General features: G+C 49.9%; 1 protein-coding gene across 3 annotated transcripts in view; it reads left to right on the top strand.

The window, feature by feature from the left end:
• Positions 1–13,037, top strand: part of LOC144175930 (flavin-containing monooxygenase 5-like) — a 126,398-nt gene that overhangs the window by 63,859 nt on the left and 49,502 nt on the right. The window lies entirely within an intron of this gene.

Raw genomic sequence — 13,037 nt, 5'->3', positions numbered from 1 at the left:
CTCTCTTTACGCTCGCCCATTTTCTGTGGCGTTTTCGTGTGACGTCAGGAGGGGATGAGCTGGCAATTGGCTGCGCCACGGCTGCGCTACTGCACGGCTCCCCGGCCGACAGAGTCAGTCGGCCCAGCGTTTCGTCCGCCGGCCGCCGGCGGGTCGTCGCAATCAAGGAGGTTAAAAAAAAATTGCTTGGTCGCAATTCGTTCGCTTAGTTGAAACGAAGCCAGGACACGTTTGTGAATGGAAGAATGTGCCTTTCTTTACTTGGTTTGTTTGTACACTGTATCTAGCTCCAAGTCAAGGTCGCTTCACACAAGCGCTGCACAAGCGCACATGCGACGCTTCGCTGACTGGTACGCCAGTAGGAAAATAGAAGGCCTCTTGAAGGCGGGAGAAGACTCAGCGAAGTCAATATAGGTACTAAGGAAATAAAATCAACTGATATTTTTACCATACAGCGTAAAACTAGGGCGCGGGAAGCACTTTTTTGCGCTGGGCGAACAAGCACAGCGGTCAGCAGCACGACTACGCATCTGCGAACGCTTTTCCGTCTACGAAATGCAATTGCTAGACGTGAGCTACTGTGGAAACTCGGGCGACGCTTACTGCACGATCGCAGTACAACAAATAGTCACCTAAGCTGCTTGAAATGCCAAAACTAAATAAAAGTGTAAACCGGTTGTACAATATATACCCCATATTAACTAGGCCTCCGCGTCCCGCTCCGTGGCTCAGTTGTCTGGGGCGCTAGGTATGTCACCGCAAATGTTTTGCAAGTCACGAGTTCGAATCCCCGTGGGTACGTGCTTTTTTTTTTGTAAGTTAACTTTTTTGTTTTCCGCCGATGTTTTCTATGTTGAGTTTACCTTTTTTTGGGCCGCAACGTTCATGGCTACACGAACTAGTTCACAAAACGCGCGCAGGCTGGCACTGGCGCGCTAGCGAGTTCTCGTTGGCGTGCTGTTGCCATAAGCACCGACTGCTTGCAGGCAGTGGGCACAGGCCAGAATGAACAGACCCTTGGCCTGGTGCGAACACGCTTTTTACGATACAGGCATGAGGGAGGCAAGCTACAAATATGGGGGAAAAGCGCATGACATTTGGGCGTCTGCGGGTACGCGGAGAGCGTTCATGCACTGTGTAGGCCTCGGCTAGTGAATGCTACGACTACAAGCCGTCCTGGGAGGCTTATCTTGTGCATTTTACAGCCGACAACATGGCAGAAGCGCGGTACGATGATTACTGAGATATTGAGAATGCCCATCCAACAACGCCATTGGTTATGTTTTACAGAACCGAAACCGAAACTTGTGTGATTGCTAACCTTGGGCATCGTCCAATCACGGCGCCCCTCCTCCCAACGTCACAGCCTTAGTTGGTGCGGCCGCCGCAAACCGCGCATGGTAGTTTTTCTTCTTTCGCGCTTTGTAAAATAATTACCGATTTGTCAACCGGATAAACGATGAAAAGTGTGCTAATTTGAGCCAGTCTACGCAGTGCAAGCAAAAACGGGAGCTTGACAAATTCACTTCAGTGTCCCTTTAAGGGTGGTGCATTCAAGTTCGTAGCGAGGACATGCTCAGAAAATACGCTGCAGGTCCTCGCAAACTGCACAGGTCGGGCACATGGGGAGTGTGTTGAAGTTAAAAAAGAAAATGTTGTGTAGATTACATTGAGCCTGATCCGATGGTGAACAGCTTCATCTCGCTTGCACAGGCCCCTTGGCATCCGGATTCGGCAGTCTCGGTCTATTGTGTGCGGCGCTCTGTAGGTCTTGCTATGTTCTTGTTAAGAGCTCTCAGCATTCGCTGATAGCTCTTAGCAGCCTAGGTAGCAAACGCCGCTCCTGTCGCGCCTTGTAGAAGACAGGGGAAATGAACGAGCTGCAACGAGCGGAAGAAGCAGCTCTGTCGGCTTTGTCGTTGCCAGCAACACCGCATTGAAATGGAAGCCACTACAGCGCAATACCACGGCCAATGTTTAATGTCCGTAAATGCGGATCAATAATTTCTTAGCAAACTGACTGCTCACGTGGCGGCACCATGGTGCGGGGGGGGGGGGGGGGGGCGGCGCTGGAGTGGGCAATGATTCTCCATTCGCGAAATGGAGCAGTTAGATTCGTGCTGCATTGCAGCACGCGGGGCAATCAGTTATCGTCCTGTCCGTTTTCACTGTTCCATCTTCGTGCGCACTTTTACGTTTAAATATGCCAGTGATCGACGGCGACGTTTTGTGGCCGAGCTTAGGGGTAATTATTGTGTGGGTTGATGAGACTCAGATTCCTAAAGCACATGATGTACCCGCCACCGAGCCATCCATTAAAGGGACACTGAAGTGATTTGTAAACATTGCGGGATTACTAGCGCAAATTGTAGTTCGGAGTCCGTAGGCATTGTTTCGACCACTCTGGCCGCGTTTACGCGAATTTATTTAGTAGAAAAATCAATTCGAAAATGCTGTCCTCCTCTCTTTACGCTCGCCCATTTTCTGTGGCGTTTTCGTGTGACGTCAGCAGGAGATGAGCTGAAAAATGGCTGCGCTACTGCACGGTTCGCCGACCAGCCGACCTACCGATCGAGTCAGCCGGCCCAGCGTTTCGTCCGCCGGCCGCCGACGGGTCGTCGCTATTCGCTCGCTCAATTGAAACTAAGCCACAACACCTTTGTGAATGAAATAATGTGCCTTTCCTTACTTTGTTAGTTTGTACACTGTGTCAAACTCAGAGTCCGGGTCGCTCCAAACAAGCGCTGCACAAGTGCACATGCGACGCTTCGCTGACTTTACGATAGTAGGAAAATCTAAGGCCAATTGAAGGCGGGAGAAGAGTCAGCGAGGTCACTATAGGTACTAAGAAAATAAAATCACCTGAAACTTTTACCGTACAGCGCAAAACTAGGGAGCAGGAAGCACTTTTTGCGCTGGGTAAACAAGCACAGCGGTCAGCAGCACGACCGCACATCTGCGAACGCTTTTCCGTCAAAGAAATGCAATTGCTAGACGTGAGATATTGTGGAAGTTTGGGGGACACTTACTGCAGGAGTGATTTACAACAAATAGTCACATAAAGTACTTAAAATGCTCAAAATAAATAAAAGTGTAAACTGTTCATACATTATAAACCTTATATATCCAAACCGGTCAGCGCCGGCGCGTGGCCTAGCGGCGAATTATCCATAGGGAAGTCACCGGGGCCAGATGGATTGGGAACCGAGTTTTACAAGTTCTTCAAAGAAGATGTAGCATTAATTTTGTACAGGGTCATAACGGAAGCGTATGAATCCAAGAGAACACCGCCTTCGTTCCGGAATGGTCATATTGTGTTAATTCCTAAAACTGATGATCCTGAAAAGCTGTTGGCGGTAGAGTCGTATCGGCCAATCAGCTTAACGAATGTTGATTACAAAATTTTCATGAAGGTTTTGGCTAGAAGATTGCAAGGAGTAATAAAAACAATTGTTGGAACCCATCAAACATGTGGAATTCAGGGACGATCTATTTTTACCAATATTCATGTCGCTAGAAGTGTATTAGAGTGTTGCGACGCTCTAGGGGGCCACGTGGCGATGATCCAAATTGATTTGCAGAAGGCCTTTGACCGTGTTGCGCATAACATTCTTTTCTCAGTGTTAGAACACGTTAACGTAGGATCCGTCATCCTCGAAGGTGTAAAGATGTCGTACACTCAGTGCTCAGCTCGTGTTATTGTAAACAAAACAGTGGGACGAAGTTTTGATATACTGTCGTCGGTGAAGCAGGGGTGCCCCTTGAGTCCCTTGTTGTTTGCAATTTATCTTGAACCCTTTTGTTTAAAGATTCTTCAAAATGAAAATATACACGGATTCCGTTTGCACTGCAGTGAAGTTAAAATTTTGTCATATGCCGATGACATCGCTGTTTTTTGTAGTGATAGGAAAAGTGTGAGGGAGGTGGTGAACGATCTAAAGCGATTTTGCGAGTTGTCTGCCAGTGCAGTTAACTGGAACAAGTGCATAGGATTTTGGCATGGTGACTGGCAAAGTAAGCCAGTGTTTTTCGAGAACATGCCTTGGACGACAACTCCGGCCAGGTATCTGGGCATCCCCCTTGAAAACTACCAGGATGCTAGAGAGTACTGGGACGGAGAAACTGATAGAGTTAGAGAGAAATTAACACAATGGGGGGGAAGGGATCTGTCAATGTTTGCCCGCGCATCAGTATGTAATGTGTTTGCTGTTGCCAAGGTATGGTACGTCCTACAGGCGATTTGTATGTCAAGAAGGAACATACAAAAGCTGCACAGAGTGTTTGCGGTGTTTTTGTGGGGCTCAAGTTGGGAGCGCATGAGTCGAACTAATTTGTTTCGCTCGGTGAAAAGTGGTGGATTGGGACTGGCACATTTGTTTATCCGACAAATAGTTTCTAGGTTTATGTTTCTGAGAGATCAGAGGGATTGCTTTCTACGTACTGTGGTACAAGCCCGACTACGTGATGTCATTCCAGACTATGTAGTTTCAACTTCTGAAATGCGATGTGTACGTGTGCGTGGGTTCTTGCGGGAAGTTGTGGATGCTTTTAGGATTTTAAGGGTTAGGTTTTCCTCGGAGTATTTGAGTAGTGTACCGCGAAAACGTTTGTACAAAGATATGATTGATGTGTGTCTGCCTGTTCCGGTTTATCGTCAGTTATATGCAGTGGGTTCAGGAAAAGATGTTCTAAAAAGAGTGAAACGAATGCCAGTACGTTCATCTGTTAAATCTTTCTTCTTTAAACTTCATAGCGGCACGCTTCCAGTAAAACCCTGGCTGCACGAAAAAGGACTATATGTACACCCATGGACACTTAACTGTAGACTATGCCAAAAGCTGGAAACAATTGAGCACATTTTTCTGGACTGTTGGGATGCGGTGTTTCACTGGGACATCCTCCAACGAACCCTGAAAAAAGACTTACCATTAACGCCTTATGGCATTCGCTTTTTGCCCGTAAACAACGATGGAGGCGTGCCCTATGATATGTTCATGGCACTTAGTCTGCATTCTATGTGGAAAACTCGCATGGCGGTTCAAAATGCCGAAGAGGATGCTCGCACAGTGCGAGAGTACTTCATTGAAAGCGTTGCTTACATAAGAGAAGTTTATCGAGTGATGCCGGAAGAGCCTGAGTGGTTACCCAATCTGGATGTTCTAGCGCAATTTAAGATGTTTTAAGCCACTCCTTCAGCCGATTGGTGGCTTGAGCTAGTAATTTGTGTACTGAACAGTGCGTGTTGTGTTGTCTCCAAGCAGGCAATAAAGAAAAAAAAAAAAAAGCGCGTGGCCTAGCGGTCTGAAGCGCTGGAATTTGTTTTGAAAGTCGCAAGTTCGAATCCCCGAGGGTACATGCATTTTTTTTTGTAAGTTGATTTTTTCGTATGCGGCCGATGTTTTCTGAACTGAGTTCACCATTTTTGGGCCGTAACGTTCACTGCTCCACGAGCGAGATCGCAGAACGCGCGCATACTGACAATGACGCGCCAGCGAGTTCTCGTTGGCGTGCTGTTGCCACAAGCACCGACTGCTTGTGGGCAGTGGGCCCAGGCCTGAATCAGCACACCCTTGGCCTGGTGCGAACTAGCTTTTTACGAACAGACATGAGTGAGGCAAGCTCCGAATATGCGGGAAAAGCGCATGGCATTTGAGAGTCTGCGGTGACGCGGAGGGCGTTCATCCACTGCGTAGGCCTCGTCTAGTGATTTCTACGATTCCAAGCCGCCCTGGGAGGTTTATCTTAGACATTTGACAGCCGACAACAGGGCAGAAGCGCGGTACGGCGATAATTGAGAAACCGAGAATGCCCATCCAACAACGCCATCAGATGTCAAGCATGTTGTTTTACAGAACCGAAACCGAAACCGAAACTTTTGATTGCTAACCTTGGGCATCGTCCAATCACGGTGCCCCCCCCCCCCCTCCTGACGTCACAGCCTTTAGTTGGTGCGGCCGCCGCAAACCGCGCATAGTAGTTTTTCTTCTTTCGCGCTTTGTAAAATAATTACCGATTTGTCAACCGGATAAACGATGAATAGTGTGTTAATTTGAGACAGTCTACACAGTGCAAGCAAAAACGGGAGCTTGACAAATTCACTTCAGTGTCCCTTTAAGAAGTGAGATGCTGGTTCGACCAAGCTACCTAATAGTGATCCGTAGCGGGATGAAGCTGGCGAAAAACTTTATTTGGCCAGAAACTAAGGAAGGAATGACAGGGAGTTGGAGATCCCAAAACCCTCTCCTCCTGCACCCCCCCCCCCCCAAACTCAGACGTCGGATATTTTGAACATCAACGTGCCTTCTTTTTTCAAGCAGTTCCTTCGTTTACCGAGCTAGGGACAAATCCTATCTGTCGGAGAACTTCAGGTGGGGTTGATATTCTCGTGAGGCCTCACGTGATTGGCTGCGCGCGTGAAAACGTCACGAAAAATGGCCCGGGCTACCAACCACGTGAGACCCCACGATAAATCAACTCCACCAGAAGCTTTCTGGCACACTGCAGGATTTTTCCCACTAGTCAAACAGTTTGCCGTCGAGGTTCTCACTCTCCTACAGATACCGCTGGATCGTAACTATCTTAGTGTGATCGCCATTCAGTACGCCTACGCATCGCCTCCCATTTTTTTCAATGCCAAACGCATCTGTCCCGAGCGGCCAGCCAAGCCCTTTCCTGATCCTCTGACACTCTCTCCCAATTGTTAGCCTTCCCAGAGCTTTAGTCACGTGACCGATTACTCTTGGGGACATGCGTGGTGGAAAGCGGCAACGTAGGCAGAATTTTCTCAACCGCGGCGGCGCTTCGTTTTCCATCGCTGGCCAGAGCGCCACTACTCCGGTGGTCTAGAGCATCAGCTGCCTTGGCAACCAGGCACAAGCCGCTCTAGAGTTCCGGACGGTCTCTTTAGCGCGGTTGCTCTTGCGGCCCCAGCTTATAGCGTGCGGCCAAAACACGCCTCCCATCATTCTAATTGTGAAGCGGACGATGCGTTTGGCAGTGAAAATATACAGGAGGCGATGGCCTAGGCTTTCTTCGTATTCGGTTAGGACCCGAAATCCGTTTTGAAGCGTTACTCGAAACTATGCGTGGTCTTGACCCACATCCACCCAATTCTATACCCTACTTCGGCCTGGTGCTAATGTGGCGGTATTACCTAAGTGCAAAAAATCAACTTAAAAAAATAATAAGCGCTCTCGAGTATTCCCACTTGCATAATGCGACTCACTGTACCCAATGCTTTAGACCACTCGGCTATGGTTTCAGCGCTGTCGTAGGTGGAAATATATGGTGCATCTTGTTTAATCTTACTTTTTTTTTAGTTTCAGGTTTTCTAGCAGCTTAGATGAGTGTTTCTTGAATTACGCTTGTGCAGTAAGCGTCCCTTAAACCGCCACAAATCTCTCATCTGTAGCGACTGAATTTGTTCGGCAGAAAAGCGACCGCAAATGTGTGGCCGTGCTGCTGACCGCTGTGCTAGTTCCCCCAGCGAAAAAAGTGCTTCTTGTACCTTGGTTTTACGCTTTGCAATAAATTCTGGTTGACTTTAATTTTGCAGTACCTATATTAACTTCGCTGACTCCTCTCTCGCCTTTGACTGGTCATAGGTTTTAAGTGCGAATGCACTTCTTAAGCGAGCCTGAAGCGTCCGCCGCCGTCCGCATAGCAACAGCAGCGGGTGCGCGCGCTCCTCGTCTTCCTTGGCAACGGGGGGAGATGGGCGCGCGCTGCCTGGCCGCTGACATGGCACATATCCACGTGGGGGATTGGCCAGGAATCTCCTCGTCTTCCTTGGCAACGGGGGGAGATGGGCGCGCGCTGCCTGGCCGCTGACATGGCACATACCCACGTGGGGGATTGGCCAGGAATCGGGCGTGAGAAGGGCTAATGCACCCGCTTAAAGGAGTACTGACACGAAATTTCAAAGCTGAGATCCGCTCTAGCAATCAAGTACAACGACAACACAAATAGGTGTCTGTGAATAAATGCATCTTTCTTTCTTTGTAGTTGTGTGTGTGTGTGTAATCTCTCTTTCGCGAACATTACCGAACCGCGCAAATTCAACTCCTGCATTCGCACTTTCACATTCTTCCCCTCGGGGAAATGCGGGGAATTTTTTGTACTAGCGTACCAGTCAGAGAAGCGTCGCATGTGCGCTTGTGTGGAGCTGCTTTGATTTCATAGGCTTTACTGAGCTTGATACAGTCTACAAACTAACAAACTAAAGGCCCATTCTTCAGGAACAAATCGCGTCACGGCTTAATTTTAACTGAGCGAATGAATTGCGACGACCCGCCTGCGGCCGTCCGACTGATTTCGTCGGAACGTCGGCAGCCGCGCAACAGCGCAATCAAGCCAAGACATCTCGAGTGGGCGTCGTACGAAACGTCAAAGGGAATCGTCAAGGAGGATGCAGAGAGGACAGCCCTTTCGAACTGATTTTTTCCACCAGAGTCGCGTAAACACACCGATATTGTTCGAAGCATGACCTAGGCCCTGTCCCCAGACTACAGCATGCGGAAGTAATCCCACAATATTTACAAAACACTTAAGTGTCCCTTTAAAGCGCCATATACCTAACCCTTTCAATATCTCCAAAACCTCATCATATTCCTGAGGAGCGCTATACACCGAGCCCCTATAAAGTAGGCATAACTGCTGTACACTGGTGCATTGCTTGAAAGACATTTGTAGGGGAAATATGAGAAGTCTGCAATTAAAGTATCAGGACACAATGGTCTCATTAAATTCTTCCTCAAGACCTCACGCATCCGTAAGGAGCGCTATATACCGAGCCTCCTCAAAGTCGGCTTCACCGCAGTACATAAACGCATTGCCGGGAAGACATTTTTAAGGCCATATTGGGTACCTGATATCATAGTATGGAGGCCTTCTCGTCTTTTAATAATAGCAGTTCCGTATGTGGTGAATATGCCGCATCTATCGCAACAGAACGTCGGACGGGTTTCCTTGTGGAATCCAGATAGATAGGAGGAGGAGGAGGAGGAGGAGGAGGAGGAGGAGGAGGAGGAGGAGGAGGAGGAGGAGGAGGAGGAGGAGGAGGTAACCTTTATTGTGGCAGGAAGACTCTACGTCAAGTGGGGGAAGGGGAAGTAGAGGGGGGGGTTGTAACTTGGGACATCTTAAATGCGTACAGTTCGACCCAAAACAGGTGGGCTCCTTAAGAATGCTGAAGAGGCCGCGTGAGGTGAGGAGAGCAGGCTCACGACTCTAGACTGCTCGCGCTAGACCGCTTTTTAGGGAAAAGTGTGCAATTAAAGCCAGCATGGAGGGTTCCAGTGTACGAGGGTCGATGTAAAGAGAGGCTGTATTTGGAGGAGGCTTGAAGGTTCTGTAGCGCGCGAACTTCGGGCAGTGCCAAATTAGGTGCTGGAGATTGGCGGGAGTGGGGGAGGCACAGAAGGGACATCGAGGCGGTAGAGACGGGGTGTACCATTTACGGAAGGTCTCAGGGGTAAGGCTAGCATTAGCAAAATATTTGTTTATGAAAATTTCGGCTGATCTTGGGAGCGTGGGAAGGGCGGATAAAAAGCCTTTTTGTAACGTAGAAGCTGTATCGCTGGTGGTAATGTCTCAGTAGGTGGAGGAGCCAAGTCGGGTAGCAGCGGAGGACTAGAGGTTATACACTCCCGCGCAGCCGAGTGGGCTGCCTGGTTCCCCGGTGATGACTCCTCGTGTCCAGGTGACCAGTCGATGCGAACATGAATGCCGCTAGATTTCAGGATGGAGATCTGATGAATGATTTTGTTGGCGATGGTATTAGTCGACGTAGGACATTTTAGAGTCTGTAGGGCTTCGAAAGAGTCTGTCAGGATGCGTATCTGGGAAGGCACGGACGAGGGAAAGTCAAACATGAGGTAGTCTATGGCTTGAACAATAGCATGGAGTTCCGCTTCGAGGATGGTAGCACATGGAATATTAAGGGATCGTTTGCCTTGGATGGAAGGGAGTCAGGAGAAGCCCATGCGGTGCCAACTAGCGGAGGAGAAATGCTCGTGTCGGTGTAAATGTCGATTTCATTGGGGAGTTTACTGTTTCGGAGAGCGTTGATGCGGGCAGCGCGGACGGGGCGGGCGTTGCGCGGGACGGGATGGGTGGCCGTAGAGTCCGTGACAGAAGGGCGGCTCCACGGAGCGAGAGGCGATGGGATGTCGGGGGGTTCAGGCGGCTTTAGATTATCCCAGGCGATGATAGAGACACCTTGATGAGTTAATGTGCGCTTATGAAGGGATTGATTCACTTGCTCTTTAATTATATTTTCCAGTGGGGGAAGAGCAACTGCAGCTTGCAAGTTCTCCAGACGAGTACGTTTTGGTAGTCCGCTGATGGTTCGAAGGGTGGCTCGGTGCAGTTGTTGAAGCGTTCTCATGTCCGTTTTGTTGAGGTCGTAGGTTTGGGCTGCGTAAGTTATGGTACCAATTGCGACGGCGTGGGCTAAAGTTTGGGTTGCCTTCTGGCTTGCTCCACCAAATTTGTTCGAGCGCCTTGTGGATGAAGGGGTCGTGGATGTGGACGGCTGGGGCGGTTGACAGGGGGGTGGTTGAGAGGTGGGTGGGAGTCTGGGTTGTTGGGCTCGTTTAAGTTCCATGATTTCGGCCTTGAGTTGCTGATTTTCCGCACGAAGGGCATTCAGTTGAGCAAGAATATGTGCCATATTGTTGTCAGAGTTTTTCGATTGAGAATTACTTTTGGGCTCGTTTGTAATGGTTTGCGTAGTAGGAAGACGAGGGAATGAAATATCTTTTTGCTGCACAAGATCCGCCCAAGAGATGCCATTGCGAACATGCAACACTGTACCACACCACGTGGGTTTGCCAGAACACACCAGTAGTCCCCATTAATCGCACCCCCACCCTCGAGCAGTGGGAGGCCGCGCTGTGCAGTTCGGACCCTGATGACCAGCGACAGTTGCTGGGCCGGACACGCAGGACCGCAGCCGCCGCATTGGCCCTGGACTGAGGGCTTCTCCCGTTTTCAAGCGCGAACCTATTTTACTTGAATAAATGTTTTACCACCACCACCAGATAGAAATTAAGCATTTAATGTTGCAAAAGCTGGGTGATAGCTAGTTCTGTACGTTATCTGCGCTTGCGTGTAAAACAGTATTACTGTACTGACGTTGCAGATAAAACTTTTTTTTTTAATTTACGCGCCTAAGCAACACCTGTGCTATGAGGCGCACCGTAGTGGAGGGCTCGGATTAATTTTGCCACCTGCATGGTGACCTTTTCAGTGCGCCAAAAAAATCGGTACATTGGCGTTACCAATTTTCGCCTCCATCAGAAAAGCGGCCACCGTGGCCAGGATCGAACCGGCGTCCTTTGGGCTCAGCAGCACAACGCCTTAGCCACTGAGCCACCGCGGCGAGTGCAGACAAAACTGGTGTAAGCAAATTGAGCGCGGTGGACAATCGCGCACGCATTTTTTCAAATTCAGGTGAAAAGTGCGCAGGCGTACGCCGCAGCCCCGTAGTGACAGAACAAAAAAGGGCCCATCTCCCCGCGAGGGGGACTCGAGTAAATGCGTCGCATAGGGGGTGGGTGTATTGCGTTAACGTTTAGTGTTTGGGGAGTTGGTGGTAGTGATTGCGTTGTATCAGCAGCTTCTTGACGTAGTTTGAATGAGTCAAGGATATCAGGCGCGTTCGTAGCCTCCCATTCTGTGTCGGCTTTGTGGCGCAGTGGGAAGAGCACCATGTACCTCGCGTTCCGCCCACAGGTAGTGAATGCGTTGTATCAGCAGCTTCTTGACGTAGTTTGAATGAGTCAAGGATATAAGGCGCGTTCGTAGCCTTCCATTCTGTGTCGGCTTTGTGGCGCAGTGGGTAGAGCACCATGTACCTTGCGTTCCGTCCGCAGGGTCGTGGGATCGAAACCAGGCGCCGGTAATTGTTATTTCTTTTTATAGTGTAGGGGGAGGGGTGCGGACCTGTTTTTGAGAGCGAGGAGGGTAGCGTGATGCGGGAGAGGAGGAGTGGGGGAGAGGGCGCACCTGGAACGGCTGTTGCGGACGCCGAGGCACGCCAACGCCGACAACGCCGGGTGATATCGTGAGTTAAAGAAATGCTCTGCATTTAAAATGGAGTTATGGCAAGCGGAGAACTGCTCCCGCTTGTGCGCACGCGCGGTGGCGCCGGTCGCATATCGGGTACGGTAGCGGGGCTGCTTATTTGTTCTGCTGTAACTCTGTTATCAATTCATTTTATTCACACGAGTGGCTGGGTTTCCTGGAAGTCTGTTACCGCTTGACCTGCCTTCCTAGCCTATTTCGTTCCCGCAGAATAGTCCGTTGTTCGCGCCAGGTATTAAGACCTGGTAGGCCTTTCCCATGAAGAGATTTTGTGCGCCATGATGTGAGATTCTGTTACCTTCAAAATAGTGTAGAGTGCTTCCTGTTTCGTGAGTGTCTCTTCTCTTACATCTAGATGTTTTCCGAGGAACTGTGAGAATTTGTATTCTAACTGAAGAACAAACAAGGCTTTGCGAATACGTTTTTGAGCTAACAAAACAATAGCCATCCACGCGAATCTCCGCCTGTTCTGCGGCTGAAATGTTACAATAGCAGTTTATCCGTCGGTGACATCTTAACGCGTCGCCAAGCTGGAAGGCGCACCCTCGCATTCCAGGACCTCATTGAAGTCGGCAAAAGCGCGGGCAAAGCGGCGAGGAGTTGCGCGCCGCGGCGATGTACGACGAGATCGCCCGCCGCGGGAACTGGTGGACCTTGGCAGCGTTGCAGAGTGGCGCGTACGTGCATTGCGGCACCGTTCCTGACCACGGCAGTGCGACGACCGTTAATAGGCGTTGCATAACCCTCTCACGGTGGGGTCACGCATTAGTGGGTAAACTTTCCGGGGCCAATCGTGATTGCGGCATGCATCCGATGTGGGCCACTTATCTGGCATCGGCGGGGGGCGGTGCGCCTCGTGTTGTTTCGACCTTTCGTTCGCTGCCGCGAGGCATGCATAACGCGTTGTTGTTGACTTGTCTGCGCTTACCGCGCTGCCAATTCGCCGAGTT

Source organism: Haemaphysalis longicornis, unplaced genomic scaffold (genome assembly GCF_048455015.1).
Source record: "Haemaphysalis longicornis isolate Haplotype H1 unplaced genomic scaffold, Haemaphysalis longicornis Haplotype H1 scaffold_3, whole genome shotgun sequence".
NCBI classification, from domain to species: domain Eukaryota; kingdom Metazoa; phylum Arthropoda; class Arachnida; order Ixodida; family Ixodidae; genus Haemaphysalis; species Haemaphysalis longicornis.
This window is presented reverse-complemented; position numbering and strand designations above follow the sequence as displayed.